Raw genomic sequence first — 15,132 nt, forward strand, 5'->3', positions numbered from 1 at the left:
CAGTACACCTATATAAATAAAAGGACTATTTGGAAGAGCATTTTTATGACCTTCAACAGAAGCAAATGTTTGCATTATCTTAAGCTGCCGTGCACTTTGGATACTCTTATCTCCCCGTGTGCATGCTTCTAACACACGGTGGGTGCTGAAATACATGTTTTTTTTTTCAGTTCTAGTCCATGAACTGGGCACTAAGAAGTTTTTTTTATTTTCCCCTGTGATTGTTTTGCACCACTTCTATTTAGATATGCTTCACATCCCATACAATTCACCCATGTAAGGGTGCAAGTCAGTGATTTTTAGTATATTCACAGACTTGTTCAACCATCACAGCTGTGATTTAAGAGGCATTCGCCGAAGGGAGAAGAGACAGAAAAGGAAGTCCACTTTCAAGTTATATACAAGCCTCACTCGACATCAAAAGAAACAAAACAATCTGATTTTAAAATGGGCAGAGGACCTGAATAGATATCTTTCCAAAGAAGACGTACAGATGGCTAACAGACATAGACACAAGCCCACACTGTGGCTGTTTTGCCTGATGCATCGTATATAGCTTTGGGGTGGCAAATTTATTCACCCTACATGGAGATGGCAGGAGGGGGGAGGGAGCGGAAGGCAAATCAAAACAATTTATTTATGGTTACTTGTCTGATCTTCCTAACTAGACTCTATCCAACTGGGCAGGAAGACACTCAGGATTTGCCGGGGGCATCTGGGTGGCTCAGTCCGTTAACCATCCACCTTCAGCTCAGGTCATGATCCCAGGGTCCTGGGATTGAGCCCCATGTCGGGGGGGGGGGGGGGTCCCCCCCCAGCAGGGAGTCTGCTTCTTCCTCTCCCTCTGCTGCAGCTCCCTCTGCTTATGCTCTCTCTGTGTCAAATAAATTAATAAAGGTCTTTAAAGAAAAAAAAAACCTCAGGATTTGCCAATTAACAAAATTTAAATATATCAGATACCTTCTTATCTGATGCAATCAAGATAATATTTGATTTAAAAGTTAAAAGGAGGAATCATAAAATACAAAACACATTCCTACTATAATCATTTTCATGTCAATCATAAATACATTTAATGAGTCCTTTTAACTTGTCAAGATGATACATAATTTTTCACAACAGAGTTATGATAAGCCCATTTTAACTCTTGATTCAGTCTGGTGCTTAATAAATGGTAACAGGGCTTTTTTAGTTCCGGATTTGATTCTCTCTTTGCTTTTCCTCTTTTCCAAATTGAGATCAATTATTTTAATTCATATTTCATAGAATTTCTGCATTATTCATGTTATGGACTGAGTGTGTCCCCCAATAAAATTCATGTGTTGAAACCTTAATCCCAGTGTGATTGTATTATGATTTGGTACCTTTGGGAGGGCTCGGCCCTCAAGACTGGGGTTAGTGCCCTTACAAGAAAAGGCTAGAGAGCTAGCTAGTTCTTTCTTGCCCATGTGAAAATACAAAAAGGCCTGGAAGCAGGCCTTCACCAGATACCAGATCTGCTGGCACTTCGATCTAGGACTTTCCAACCTCCGGAACTATGAGAAATAAGTGTTTGCTGTTTAAGCCACTTGAGTCTCTGATAACCAGCCAAACTAAACAATTCCTAATTTTATTCTCCAATAAATCATCAAATTAAATAACCCATTCTTTTATGTCTTCCTATAATCATTAGCACCTTTGATTGCCTCAGATCAATTAAATAAACTACATTTATGACTATAGGCCTAAAATTTAGCATTTCCACTTACCAGGAGTTGGCAAAATTTTTTGGAAAAGGATCAGAGAGTAAATATTTCAGGTCTCATGGGCCATGTGATCATTGTCTTAACTGTTCTGCCTACAATCAGGCAGCTTCTGACGGAGAAACGGTAATCCTGCCCTCTGCTCCTAAGGGCTCGCACAATACAGTCTCTTCCCTCTGACCAGGCCTGCTCTGGGCTATCACATCAGCTAAGGCTGTGGAAAGCTCCAGGCATGGAAAAGACTATGAGGTCTCCTGTACAACAGGAGCACAACCTGCCTTAATTTTCTGGCTTTCCCTACTACCTGACACCACAATGGTCATGGCCCAGAGCTAAGGTTTAAGTTGACCTGGAACTAGAGTCCTTGCCCTCCCTCATGCTTTGACAAGCAGCAGACCATTAGCTCTAATGTTCTCAGACAATTCCATGCCTTTCCTAATACTGCTGGACTCTCTCCATTTGAGGCACAGTCCTAAGAAGGGGAAAGGCAAGGACCTTAAGGAAAACACCAGGAACCACTCTGCCATGTGACCAAAGGGGTAGAGACTTTATTTGATCCTAATCCTTCTTCTTAGAGAACTCAAGCCCTCTAGACTCTGAAAGAAATTCTATATCTAGCCCTACCAAATTCTTCTCTTAAATGTTTTGAAGCCTTAAAGAAATTTAGAAAATCCTTCCTCCTCTTGACTAAGTCAAACTTTCCATGTTGCCCATGCTATTCAAAAAAATAGAACTACTCTACGATTTAGCAATTGCCCTGCTAGGTACTTACCCAAAGGATACAAAAATACTAATTCACAGGGTGCCTGGGTGGCTCAGTCAGTTGAGTGTTTGACTCTTGATTTCAGCTCAGGTAATGATCTCAGTGTCGTGAGATCAGCACAAAGTCTACTAGAGATTCTTTCCTCTTCATCCTCTCCCTCCCCCTTTGCTCCTTTCCTCATTCACGTGCTCCCTTTCTCTAAAACAAACAAATAAAAACCTTTTAAGAAATACTAATTCAAAGGGATACATGTACCCTGATGTTTATAACAGTATTATCTACAATAGCCAAATTATGGAAACAGCCCAAGTGTCCATAGACTGATGAATGGATAAAAAAGGGTAGTGGAGATAGGTAGATAGATAGATAGATAGATAGATAGATAGATAGATAGATAGATGATAGACAGACAGATAGATACATGATAGATACATGATAGAGAGATACAGAATAGAATATTACTCATCCATAAAAAAGAATGCAATCTTGCCATTTGCAACAACATGGATGGAGCTAGAGAATATTATGCTAAGTGAAAGAAGTCAGCCAGAGAAAGACAAATACCATATGATTTCAATCCTAGGTGGAATTTAAGAAACAAAAGAAAATGAGCAAAAGGGCAAAAAGAGAGAGGGAGGCAAACCAAGAAAGACTTTTAACTATGGAGAACACACTGATGGTTACCAGAGGGGAGGTGGGAGTGGGTGCATCAAATAGGTAATGGGGATTAAGGAGGGGACTTGTGATGGGCACTGGGTGTTGTATGTAAGTGTAGAATCACTGTATTGTACCCCTGAAACTAATAAAGTACTGTGTGTTAACTAACTGGAATTTAAATAAAAACTAAAAAAAAAACATTCTATTCATAATTAAAAGCTGAACACTCACTCTCTTTGGATTTTTGTTATAAAAGTTCTAATCTCACTCCAAGTTCTATACCTTCTCAATCCCCCACCTTCACTGCAGAAAGATGCCTTGGCCTGACCAAGAATAGAGTCACATACACAGAAATTCAGGAGAGCAGAGTATATAGCACATTAAAAAAAAAAAAAAAAACTCTCTGTTAAATACTCCACCTCTACAGATTGAAAATAATGAATAAATACATGAATAAGTGCAAGATAAACTTGACTAAGAATTATCAGGAGAGAAAAGAAGCAAGCCCAGAGAACACTCAGGCATGTTTACGCCATACGTAAACAAAGTCACTGAGATCATGAATCCATTATCTGTCCTTAGAGAAGAAAAATACATCCAAAAGAATTGAAGTCAGGATCTCAAAGAGATAGCCGCACCCCCACATTCACTGCAGCATTATTCGCAATAGCCAAGATAGGGAAACAACCTCAATGTCCATTGACAGGTAAATATATGAAGAAGATGTGGTGTACACATACAGCAGAGTACTATCCAGACTTAAGAAAAGCCAATCCTGCCTCTGTGACAACAGGGATAAACCTGGAGGACATGATGCTAAACGAGATAAGGTAGACATGGAAGGACAAATACTACATGAGACCATTATATGGGAAATCCAAAGAAGCCAAACTCTTAGAAGCAGGGAATAGAATGATGGTTAGCAGGGGCTGCAAAGAGTGGAAAGGGCGAGGTGGTAGTCGAAGTGTCCAAAACTCAGTCATGCAAGATGAGTAAGCCCCAGAGACCTACTGAACAGCATAATGCCTGTAAGTGACAATACTGTATTGTGTACTTGAATACTTGCTAAAAGGGTAGACTCTGGTTAACTGTTCTTCTCTCTCTCTCTCTCTCTCTCTCTCTCACACACACACACACACACACACACACAAAGAGCACAGGAGAAAACCTCTGGAGGTGATAGATGTTTATGGTATAGGTGTGGTGCTCATTTTCATGAAAGTATACTTATCTCCAAACCCATAACATTGTGTACATTAGAAATGTTCATCTTTTTGTAGGTCAATCACAACTGGATAAAGTGCTTTAAGAAGGAGAGAGAGAGAGAGAGAGAGAAAATGCCACATTTTATAAAATCTAGGACACCATTAAGGTCTCCACCCCTGAAAGATTTTTAAACACCTCCAATTAACCTGTGATACAGAATCAACTGAAAGAAAGATGCATCTTAGTTTCAGAGATGCTGGAATGTGGAGGAAAAAAATGTATTTCCCAGCTATAATATGGTAGTAGAGATGAACGAATCCTAAAAACAAAAATCAGCTGATCACTTAATTGAACTGGAGATACCAAAAAAAAAAAAAAAAAAGAAAAAAGAAAAAAATAGCCACAAAAATTAAAAAATGAAATGAGAACTAGAATCATTAAAAATAACTAATTTTACCATTTCTAACATTCAAATTTTACTACAGAAAAATGTAACAAGGATGTTTTGAAACAAATATTTAAGTGCTCCCAAGATGCAGTTAAGAAATGAAAAGGCAAAAAAAAAAAAAAAAGAAAAGAAATGAAAAGGCACATAACAAGTGGAATCATGGAAATGCGACTGGTATCTTCAGAGGCTGCTAAACAGTCAAAACAGTTAGTAAGAGGAGAGCACAGGGCTCGGGCCTCCAGGGGAAAGACTGCTTCAGGAGGTTCTCAGAAGCACACACGGCTGCTCTGCAAGATGTTTTCTGAGAAAACTGCACCAGCTACAGAAGTTTGATGATCTCTAGACCAAGTTCATTTTTGCCTAAAGAACAGCAATACGAGCCCTGCCAATTACATCCTTTCTTGCCATTTAAAAACTGATGACATGCATACTGGCATAAAAAAAAAATTCCTTATATAAGACATATGTAAATGAAGCATCTAAATGAGTTTTTGAACTATATCATTCTATACTCTGTTAAAAAAAAAATTGAGCTACTAGAAAGACCCGGCATTTAAGTATGACCAATGTTAACTGCCTATAACACAATCCCCTACTAATATCTACTAGGGGCTATAAAAGTTTACAAAATTGGGCTTTTGATTTTGAAAATATTCAACACTGTTAATGGGAGGTACTTTGCATCTTTCCATGCATAAAAGGGCTATCAAGTCAAGAACATTTTAATGAAATGAGCAATAATTTAGAGATGCTTCTTTAATACTTTCATTTTATATTGAGTCAATTAAAAAAAAAGTTACATAACTTTGGTTTTGACTTAATGACAAAATTTGAAACGAGGCACCATGACGAGTCATTTGATGTAACAGGACAACTTGAAGCTCTGTGCCAGCTCTAACAGCCAGCTTCCCAAGCTACTGAAAATTGCCATGAACATTAATAATGATATGAAAAGGGAGTCTGGTTTATATAAATGCAAGTCAATACAAATAGGGAAAAGACCATTTATTGTGATGGATGTGTTCACTGAATGTAAAAGGAAAATTATTGAAGACAGAGTGAAAGGAAGAAATCTATAAATATCCAGACTCCCTGCAGTAGAAGGGGATTAACCACATGGAAATTAAAGAAAAGCTAAAGGAAAAAACTGAGTTCACATGTGGAGAAAATATTAAAAGCATCTCACTGCAGGCAACAAAATTAAGGCAATGCATTTGCAGAGCCGGTTCTAACATTCATTAAATGTTATGAAATGAAACAGTATAGACCCAGAGGCGTGGAATATATCAGGCTGTGAAGGGAAAAATAGGCAGGGGCAAATAAAGGCTCTTTTAAATAAAGCACGAGGAAGGTTCGTCGATGCCAACGATTTTTTTTTTTTTTTGCAACCTTTGTAAATGCACCAGGACAAACGAACACAGGTGTGCCCTGGGAAAACTTGGAAGAAGAAACCATGAGGTAGCTGCTACCTAAACCAGATCCAAAAGCAAATTGCAGAGAGCACAGGCAAGGGTCTGGAGGTACCAGGCTGGAGTAGACAGAAGAGGAAGCCACCTCAGAGATGTGACTTGAGTGATGGCATAAAAGTCGTCACTTAAAATCATTCCCCGGCCTGCACTGCCACAGGCCACACAACCCCCTTATCACCCACTCCTTGAGATAGAGCCATCCAATACTCTTGAGGCAGATACTAGTGTTACACGGACAATGGGGAATGACAAGTCACTTCTCATGGCCACCACAGCCTTGCCTCACGCAGTCCCACTGAAGGAAATGTCTTCTATCTTCCTCCTGGGGGTAGGACTGGCTCTTCAGGGCTCCTTAGTGAGCCCTTCCCTAGGCCTCCAGCTGCCCTGGAGAGGTCGCTTTCCTCTCCTCTGTGCCCCCTGCACCCCACAGGGCTGTGTAGCACCGAGGTCATCGTCCACAGTTACAGGCAGGCAGGTGTGTTTTCCCCACTGGCTCGACGCCTTGAGAGTTGGAGCCCGCCATTTTCCTCCATCGTTGCCCAGCCGGGGCCTGGCCTATGAAGGGTCTAAGAAAACCAAAGCAAAGCAAAGAATAACTGCCAAAGCTCTAGCTATTTGAGTAGCTAACTAGGCTTTCTGAAGAAGCCAGGTGCAGCCTGGGTAAGTTATGTCGAGGGCAACACCGGGGCAACCTGGTGGTGACACTGAAGGGACAGCTCAATCCCACGCGGCCACTGGGCTGTTCCGTCAACTCCTAAAAGGCGTCTCAGACAAAACCAATGCGTCAAGAAACACGTGACCACAGCTGAGGTGGGGGGGTGAAGAGAAAAGGGACCCAGTGAGAATGAAGGGGTGCAGATGGAGGACAGAGAGACACTCCCAGAAAGCAAGGCCACACACACCACCCCCAGCAGTGACAGGATCCAGTGTGGTGGAAGGGGACAGTCCTGGATCATCAAAGAGAGGACCAGAGATGAAGTTCTGTGTCTGCGACGAGGGCCTCTCCCAACCTGTTGCCTCATCGGCATCTTGTTTGCCCACTGGGATTTGAAAAGATGTCAGAAAATAGAGGTGCGAGCACTGCACCAACTGCTCCGGCAATGAAAAGTATTGTTTGTTCTGCTTGAACCAACGAGACGACGTCGGTAAAAGCCACCTGTTCAAGAAAATAAACATACGCAAGGAGGCTGAAGGTTGGCTCGAGCAATGGTAGGCTGGCACGATGACTCCCAAAAATTCTTGAATATTTTATCAACAACTGTGATGACAGGTGCAAACATATAACACGCATGTATTGACACTAACGAAGAAAAATGTTCTGTTAGCTATTGTGGATGAAACCAACCTGCATAATGATATAAACAGGCAAATGGCAGGTCAGGTTAGGCACATTACAACCAGCCTAAGGATGAGGATAAAATTTCTTTCAAAAAAAAAGCAATTCACGATGCACTTGCATTGACTTTCAACTTACCACGACAGGTTTTCTTCTATTTTCATAGAGAGCTGAGTGTGCTGACTCATGTTCTACACAGAACAAAAGGAGAAGAGCTCGAGAGACAGAGATAGGAAAAGAAGCACAAGGCAATAAGGTGGCAAGAGTAGACAAAAGGTTAAGGAAAAAAAGATCACAAAACGCCAGAACCAGAAGGGACCTTACAACTCACCTAATGCAAATGTTGTCATCTCTGCACATAGTATTCTTTTGGCCAACATCGGCATTGGATGTTTTGTTTTTGTTTCAAATACTCTGGCGTAGGACTTGCATACTCCATCCGTCCACTGGCCTTTCCACTTCTAGCAACTTCTAATATCTTCTCGTCCCCAGGAAGACATTGAAGTTTGTAAACTTTGAAGTCCAGTCCCTTCACTTTATTGCGGAAACCAAAACCCAGAGAGGTTGTGACTCACCCAAGGTCACCTGCCCAACTGTTTACTGTTTACTGTCAGTCAGAGAAAGGCAATCATCATATGGTTTCACTCATATGTGGAATATAAGAAATAGTGAAAGGGACCACAAGGGAAAGGAGGGCAACTGAGTGGGGAAAAATTAGAAAGGAAGGCAAACCATGACTCCTAACTCTAGGAAAGAAACAAAGAGTTGTGGAAGGGAAGGTGGGTGGGGAGATGGGGTGACTGGGTGATGGGCAATGAGGAGGGCACTTGATGGGATGAGCACTGGGTGTTATACTATATGTTGGCAAATTGAATTTAAAATTTAAAAAAATAAAATAAAACCCAAATATTCTGATTTCTAAGCAGTACTGGTGCGACACATTCTAGTGGGAAGGACCTTGGGGTAATAATTTAGTTGGAAAGAAGGGAGTAAGAATCTTGCCTGGAGGTGGCATTTGCACAGTCACATTTCTTTCAGGGGCGAGAGAGGAGAGCCTGGCCAGCCTCCCCCCGGCACCCCCACTGCTGCCAGTGCCTGGTTCCCATCACTGCTCTGTCCACCTCTGCTGAGGCCACCCGTCTTCTCAGTGACTCTCGACTGCTTCCTGGGCTCTGCTTGTGGGACTGCTTACAGGACGCTGGTATAGTCAACTCCAAAAGCATCATTTGTAAACACATGCTTTATCCCAGATGCTATTTCTGTGCTTATTATAAAGTGCTTGGTTTAGAGATGAAAAAATTGGTCTGAAGAATAACAGTAAAACAAGACTTATTCTAAGGAAAGAGAGCAGATAGCTATTCCCACATTGCAGAAAAGGCAGCTGAGGCAAGGGGGGACTTGCACAAAATTATCCTACCTCTGTGGGTTCTTTTCTCAAAATGAATTTTGCTGGCAATTTTTTTCACTTTAAAATCTAATAATCCACTGCTGCATGTAGATAACCGCTCATTTTTACCATTTACAGCCCACTTTTGATGAGTGGTTGGCAAGCAATAGAGCCCTGTGGGGCTTTAGAGAAAAATACAATAACACAGGAGCCAAAGATGATCAATTTTTGAGCTGCTGCTTCTTTCCACAATTAGTGGCTTACTAATTGCATGAAATATACAGAACTTTTTAAAAAATATTATTCATTTATTTGACACCAAAAGTCAGCACAAGCAGGGGAAGGGGCAGAGGTGGAGGGAGAAGCAGGCTCCCCACTGAGCATGGAGTCTAACATGGGGCGATCCCAGGACTCCAGGACCATGACCTGAGCTGAAGACAGACACTTAACTGACTGAGCCACCCAGGTACCCCAAATACACAGAACTTTCAAATAAAATTCCTTTAAAAAAGAAAAAACAAAACAAAATACGGGGATCCTTGGGTGGCTCAGCAGTTGAGCGCCTGCCTTCGGCCCAAGGCGTGATCCTGGAGACCCGGGATCGAGTCCCACGTCAGGCTCCCTGCATGGAGCCTGCTTCTCCCTCTGCCTGTGTCTCTGCCTCTTTCTCTCTCTGTGTGTGTGTCTCTCATGAGTAAATAAATAAAATCTTAAAAAAACAAACAAACAAAAACCCCAAAACTTGTAAAAAGTTTTTCCTTTCTGTACAACCATTACGAACAAAAGACCACTCCTACTGGAATCATCTGTCCTTATTAGATGGGTCATGACTTAGGAAGAGTCCGCCTAAACCAGATACCTCCTAGGGCTTTAACAGGTCATTGCATTCAATTCTTTGTGAAAAGAAGAGGGATGAACTTTCTGAAATCAAAGCCTTCATCATCTTTAAGCAGTAATTGTGGCTAATTATACTTGGCATTTTGATGAGCAGAAAATTTAAAGAAATTTACAAATGATGTCAGTATATGTTTTAAATGTTAATTATTGCTTTGGGTAATTATTAAGAGCTAAACACTTGAAGGAGTATTATCCAATCAGATTTGACCACATTCCATTTAGAAAAATCCTAAAGTTTTTCTAAGTATCAGTAAGCTTTTGTAAGATTGGAATCTTTAGGACACACTTGCATATGGGCAAAATCCTATGTTTAATAAAAAAAGCAGAATCAGTGAGCAAGAAGGCTCATTCCTATTGTTATTTTCCTCAATGTCTCATATTATGGTCTGTTTTAAGATCTCATGTAAAGAAACATTCAGGCACATGATTCTAATCCTCAAAACATCTTTTGCGTGGTGTGACTTTGCTAAAACACATCTGATTTCTTAAAAATATAGATAACGTTATCATCAGTAAATAGAATCATAGGCTCTCAAAATCAGAGACTGCATTTTATCCTGGCATAACTATTTCTCACAGCAAACATTCTGCTATCTTGGTAAACTATCACTGAAATATTTGTTGCCAAGGCTCTTCCATAGGCACAATTCTTAGTGGAAACAGTGAGCTGGGTTACCCCTACTGATCAAAAGTACTTCAATTTTAAATATCAATTATAGTTTACTTATTTCCTATGAAAATAATCTTTAGTCCTCTGAGTTTTTTAAAATAAAGCTTTATTTGACTAGAATACTCAAGAAGACTGTCTTGTTATTATTATTAGAGAGATGCTGGCAGCAAGAAGGAAAATGAGTGGAGGCTGGAAGGGGGAAGAATAATTTCTGTTATCTGCCCTCAGAAAGGCTCTGGATACTGTTCTCAGTTTTGACAGAAGAGCCCCAAGAGAAGCATTATACAATGAATACACTCAGCCAAATACATATATTATTTTTTGTTTTGAGACAGGCACAGTTTGTGGAAAATAGAATTTATTCTACATCCTCAAATGAAGGAAACAATTCACTTAACAATTCTCCACAATGAAATTGGCAAAAACTGTAAACAGTTTTTAAACGAAATCGTAGATTCACTGATTTATGAAACTTGCAGAGCAACACAAATATGCACTAAGCATGTGACATTTTTTATTTTTTAATGGGTTAGTACCCCGTTGTCCCATTATTTTTCCCATTCCATCTCCTCAAATTGGAAGTTGAAACATTGAGGTTACATAGACATTAAAACACACAAAAAATCAGAAGTTACTCATTATACTCTTTTGTTTAAAGGTATTATTTATTTATTTGAGAGAGTGCAAACATGAGCAGGAGGAGGGCAAGGAGGGGCAGAGGGAGAAGGAGAAGCAGACTCCCTGCTAAGTGGGGGAGCCTAACACAGGGCACCATTCCAGGACCCTGGGATCATGACCCGAGCCGAAGGCAGACGCTTAACCAACTGAACCACCTAGGTGCCTTCATTATATTCTTAAATTAGTGAATATATCCTTCAGTTATCCCAGGGAGTATATTTGTTCTACAAAATTAAATAACAAATGCATTTCCAAGTTGATACAAATAAGCAAATTTTCTTTTTATTAATATGGTATTCACATCCCAAATGTGAGCAAATAATTTAAGTCCCAATAATCATAGTTTATGTTTTACAGTAATTTATTTGCCTGGAAGACCCAATATGCAATGATTCAAGATGTTCTTCTTCTTCTTCTTCTTCTTTTTTTTTCAGATTTTACCTATTTATTTATGAGAGATACACAGAGAGAGAGAGAGAGAGAGAGAGAGAGAGAGAGGCAGAGACACAGGCAGAGGGAGAAGCAGGCTCCATGACAGGAGCTCGACGTGGGACTCGTGGGACCCCATCCCGGGTCTCCAGGATCATGCCCTGGGCTGAAGGTGGCAGCTGAGCCACCTGGGCTGCCCATTATTATTCCTTTTTTTTTTTTTTTTTTGGAAGACTTTACTTATGTATTTGAGAGAGAGAAAGCATGAGCAAGGGGAGGGGCAGAGGGAGAGGGAGAAGCAGACTCCCCACTGAGCAGAGAGCTGGATGCAGGGCTGGATCCCAGGACTCAGAGATCATGCCCTGAGGCGAAGGCAGACGCTTAACCAACTGAGCCACACAGGGACCCTAAGATGTTATACTTTTTGCAGGTTATATTGTCTTTAGCAAGAAAATGCAAGTGTAAAAGGATTCCAAATGCCACAAAATTAGAATTTACAGTGTCTCATGTTGAGGTAAACACTTCAAATTTGGGCAAATATTATGATGATGGATAAGCATACAGTTGAATTGACTCTTGATTTTAGTAGATAAGAACACTCTTACTTTACTCCAGAACTTTGACTTTTATCAGTTTTTGTTCTTCAGGGTAAAGGTAAAATAATAATGTAAAGATTCAGCCACACTCATGTAGTGAAGAGCCATGTTAATTGATTTCTCTTTCAATTATGATAGAAGATTTTGTGACATTCTAAACACAGTAACATTCCATTTCCTCTTCTTGACCATCAGTGGTTCACAGATACTGGCTCTTATAACAATTTCTTATAAAAATGTACGGAAACTCTCTCCTGGGTGTGGGAATCAGAATCGAGCTCCCGAATAACACAAATGCTAAGTCATGACGGATACATCTACTATGTTTGCTAGAGCCCAGGTATGACTTCCCTAAGGCAGACAGAGGAACACAAAGATGCAGGAGAAATCTGAATGAAGAGCGGCTGAATCCCATTACCAATTTCATACCCGAGATATACTCAATCTTGAAAATGTGCTGTAGGGATACCTGGTGGCTCAGTCGTTTAAGCCTCTGCCTTCAGTTCAGGTCATGATCCCAGGGTCCTGGGATCGAGTCAGGCTCCCTGCTTAGCGGGGAGTCTGCTTCTCCCCGTCCCACTGCCCCTGCCCCAGCTTGTGCTCTCTCTTACTTTGCTCTTTCTCTCTAAATAAATAAAATATTTAAAAACAAAAAAAGAATCAAAAGCAGAGGAGAAATTGTGACAAAGGCAGTATTTAAAATGGTAAAATAGGGGTGCATGGGGGGCTCAGTCAGCTAAGCTGCTGACTCTTGATTTCTTCTGCTCAGGTCATGATCTCAGGGTTGTGAGATGGAGCCCTTACACTGCTCAGCAGGGAGTCTACTTACTATCCTTTCTCTATTTCCCTCTCCATCTGCCCCTCCCCCTTCACTCTTTCTCACTTTAAATAAATACATAAATATTTTAAATAATAAAAAATAAATGGTAAAAGACCTTGATCCTCTTATTTAAGAAACCCCACAAATAACAAGCAGAACAATCATTTTAAAAGTACCTTATATCAACTAGATATGTCAGTGTAAACTGCAGACCACCAAAGCAAAGACAAAATCTTAAAAAGCACCAGCTGTAACGTGACACGTCATCTATAAAGAGTGGCAATTGACTTCTCCTCAGTAGCAGTGGAAGCCAGCTAACAAAGGAATAACTACAACATACTGAAATATAATAACCCTCAACCTAGAACTCTATAAGCAGCAGAGACATCTTTAAAGAATTGAGGGCATTCTTGATGTAAAATTGTATATTTAAAAATTATTAAAATGGCAAATTTTGTTATACGTATTTAATCACAACTTAAAAAAATTAAAAATGTAACCTACCAAAACCCACTGAATTATATACACTTTAAATGGGTAAATTGTATGGTGTGTGAACTACATTTCAATAAAGCTATTTTAAAAAAAGAGTAAGGGCAAAATTTAAAAGTTTCCAGTCAAAATCCAGTACATACTAAAGATAAATTCTAAAGAATATACTCTAAGAAGAAGGAAAAATGTGGTAAAATATGGGTAACTCTAATAAACAAGAACCATACAGAAAAACAACACAGTATGAGGTTTAAAAACAATACAATTAAAATACATCATAGAATACTACCTGATTTGGGAGGGTGTCATTAGTCCCTTAAGGTCCCTGAACAGTGTGAGAGAGTAAAAGGTATTTACTAACTTTAAGCTTTGATAAATTAGTATGTAAGATGTAATTCCAAGGACCCAACAAAAAGATTAGAAACAGTATTTAGTTTCAAATTAGTAGGAGAAAACATGAAATAATTTGTAAAAGTCAAAATCAAGAAAGTGGAGACTAAGAGCTAGAAAGCATCAATAAATATTTGTACCCAAATAGAGAGTAATTATATTAAATAAAATTTGTCTAAATGTTAGTTAGAAACAAAAACTGTCAGGTTGGCATCTTTTAAAAAATAAATAATCCAACTATATGCTGTTTCTAAGGGGAACGAGTGAAATATAATACGAAGACTGTAAAGAAATGCATTACCAGAGATAAAGAGAGACAGTTTGTAGTAATTTTAAAAAATGAGAGAAGGAAGAAAGGAGGGCCAGAGGGAAGGAAGGAGAGAGGGAGGGAGTAAGGATTAGAAGGCATATCGTATCTATCACCTCATAACTAATTACCCCAAAATTAAGTGGCTAGAAACAATAAATGTTTATATCTCACAGTTTCTGTGGGTCTAGAATCCAGGCACAGTTTAGTTGAGTCCTTTGGCTCAGGGCCTGTCCCAGGCTGCAGTCAAGGTGTTAGTGAAGGCTGCCTTCACCTCAAGGCTTCACTGAGAGAATGTGCTTCCAAGATCACTATTGTGGCTCCTGGCAGGCCTCAGAACACCCACTTCCAAGATCACTCATAGAGCTGTTGGCAGGCCTCGTGTCCTCACTAGCTAGTGAGCAGAGACATGAGTTCTTTGCCCGATGGGCCTGTTGGTAGGGCAGCTCACACAGGGCAGCTGGCTTTCCTCAAAGCAGGCCTGGAAGAGAGTGAAAGGAGAAGCAAGATGGAAACCAGAGTCTTTTTGTAATCTAATCTCAAAAGAGATATCCTATCACTTTTGCCATTTTCTATTTGTTAGAAATGCGTCACCAGATCCAACCTACATTCAAGGAAAGATTACACATTGGGACAAATACCACATTGGGAATCAGTGGGGATATTTTAAATGCTGTCTACTGCAGAGATGAAAAACAAAAAACTGTCATTGTTGACTTATTATGTAGTAAACCTAGCAAATCCAAAAAAAAGTCATACTAGATGCTTAGAATTAATAAAAAAAAGTCTTGCAAGGAGGTTGGGCATAAAAAATCAGTGCACAAAAATCAGTTTTGGATTATATA

General features: G+C 39.9%; 1 protein-coding gene across 1 annotated transcript in view; it reads right to left on the reverse strand.

The window, feature by feature from the left end:
• Positions 1–14,724, reverse strand: part of PDE4D (phosphodiesterase 4D) — a 1,448,272-nt gene extending 1,433,548 nt beyond the window's left edge. The window contains exon 1 of the mRNA XM_072826549.1: positions 14,462–14,724. The gene's annotated coding sequence lies outside the window, so the exon portion shown is untranslated. The remainder of the gene's footprint in view (positions 1–14,461) is intronic.
• Positions 14,725–15,132: the final 408 nt, after the last annotated feature.

The sequence above is a fragment of the Canis lupus genome, chromosome 5 (assembly GCF_048164855.1).
Source record: "Canis lupus baileyi chromosome 5, mCanLup2.hap1, whole genome shotgun sequence".
NCBI classification, from domain to species: Eukaryota; Metazoa; Chordata; class Mammalia; order Carnivora; family Canidae; genus Canis; species Canis lupus.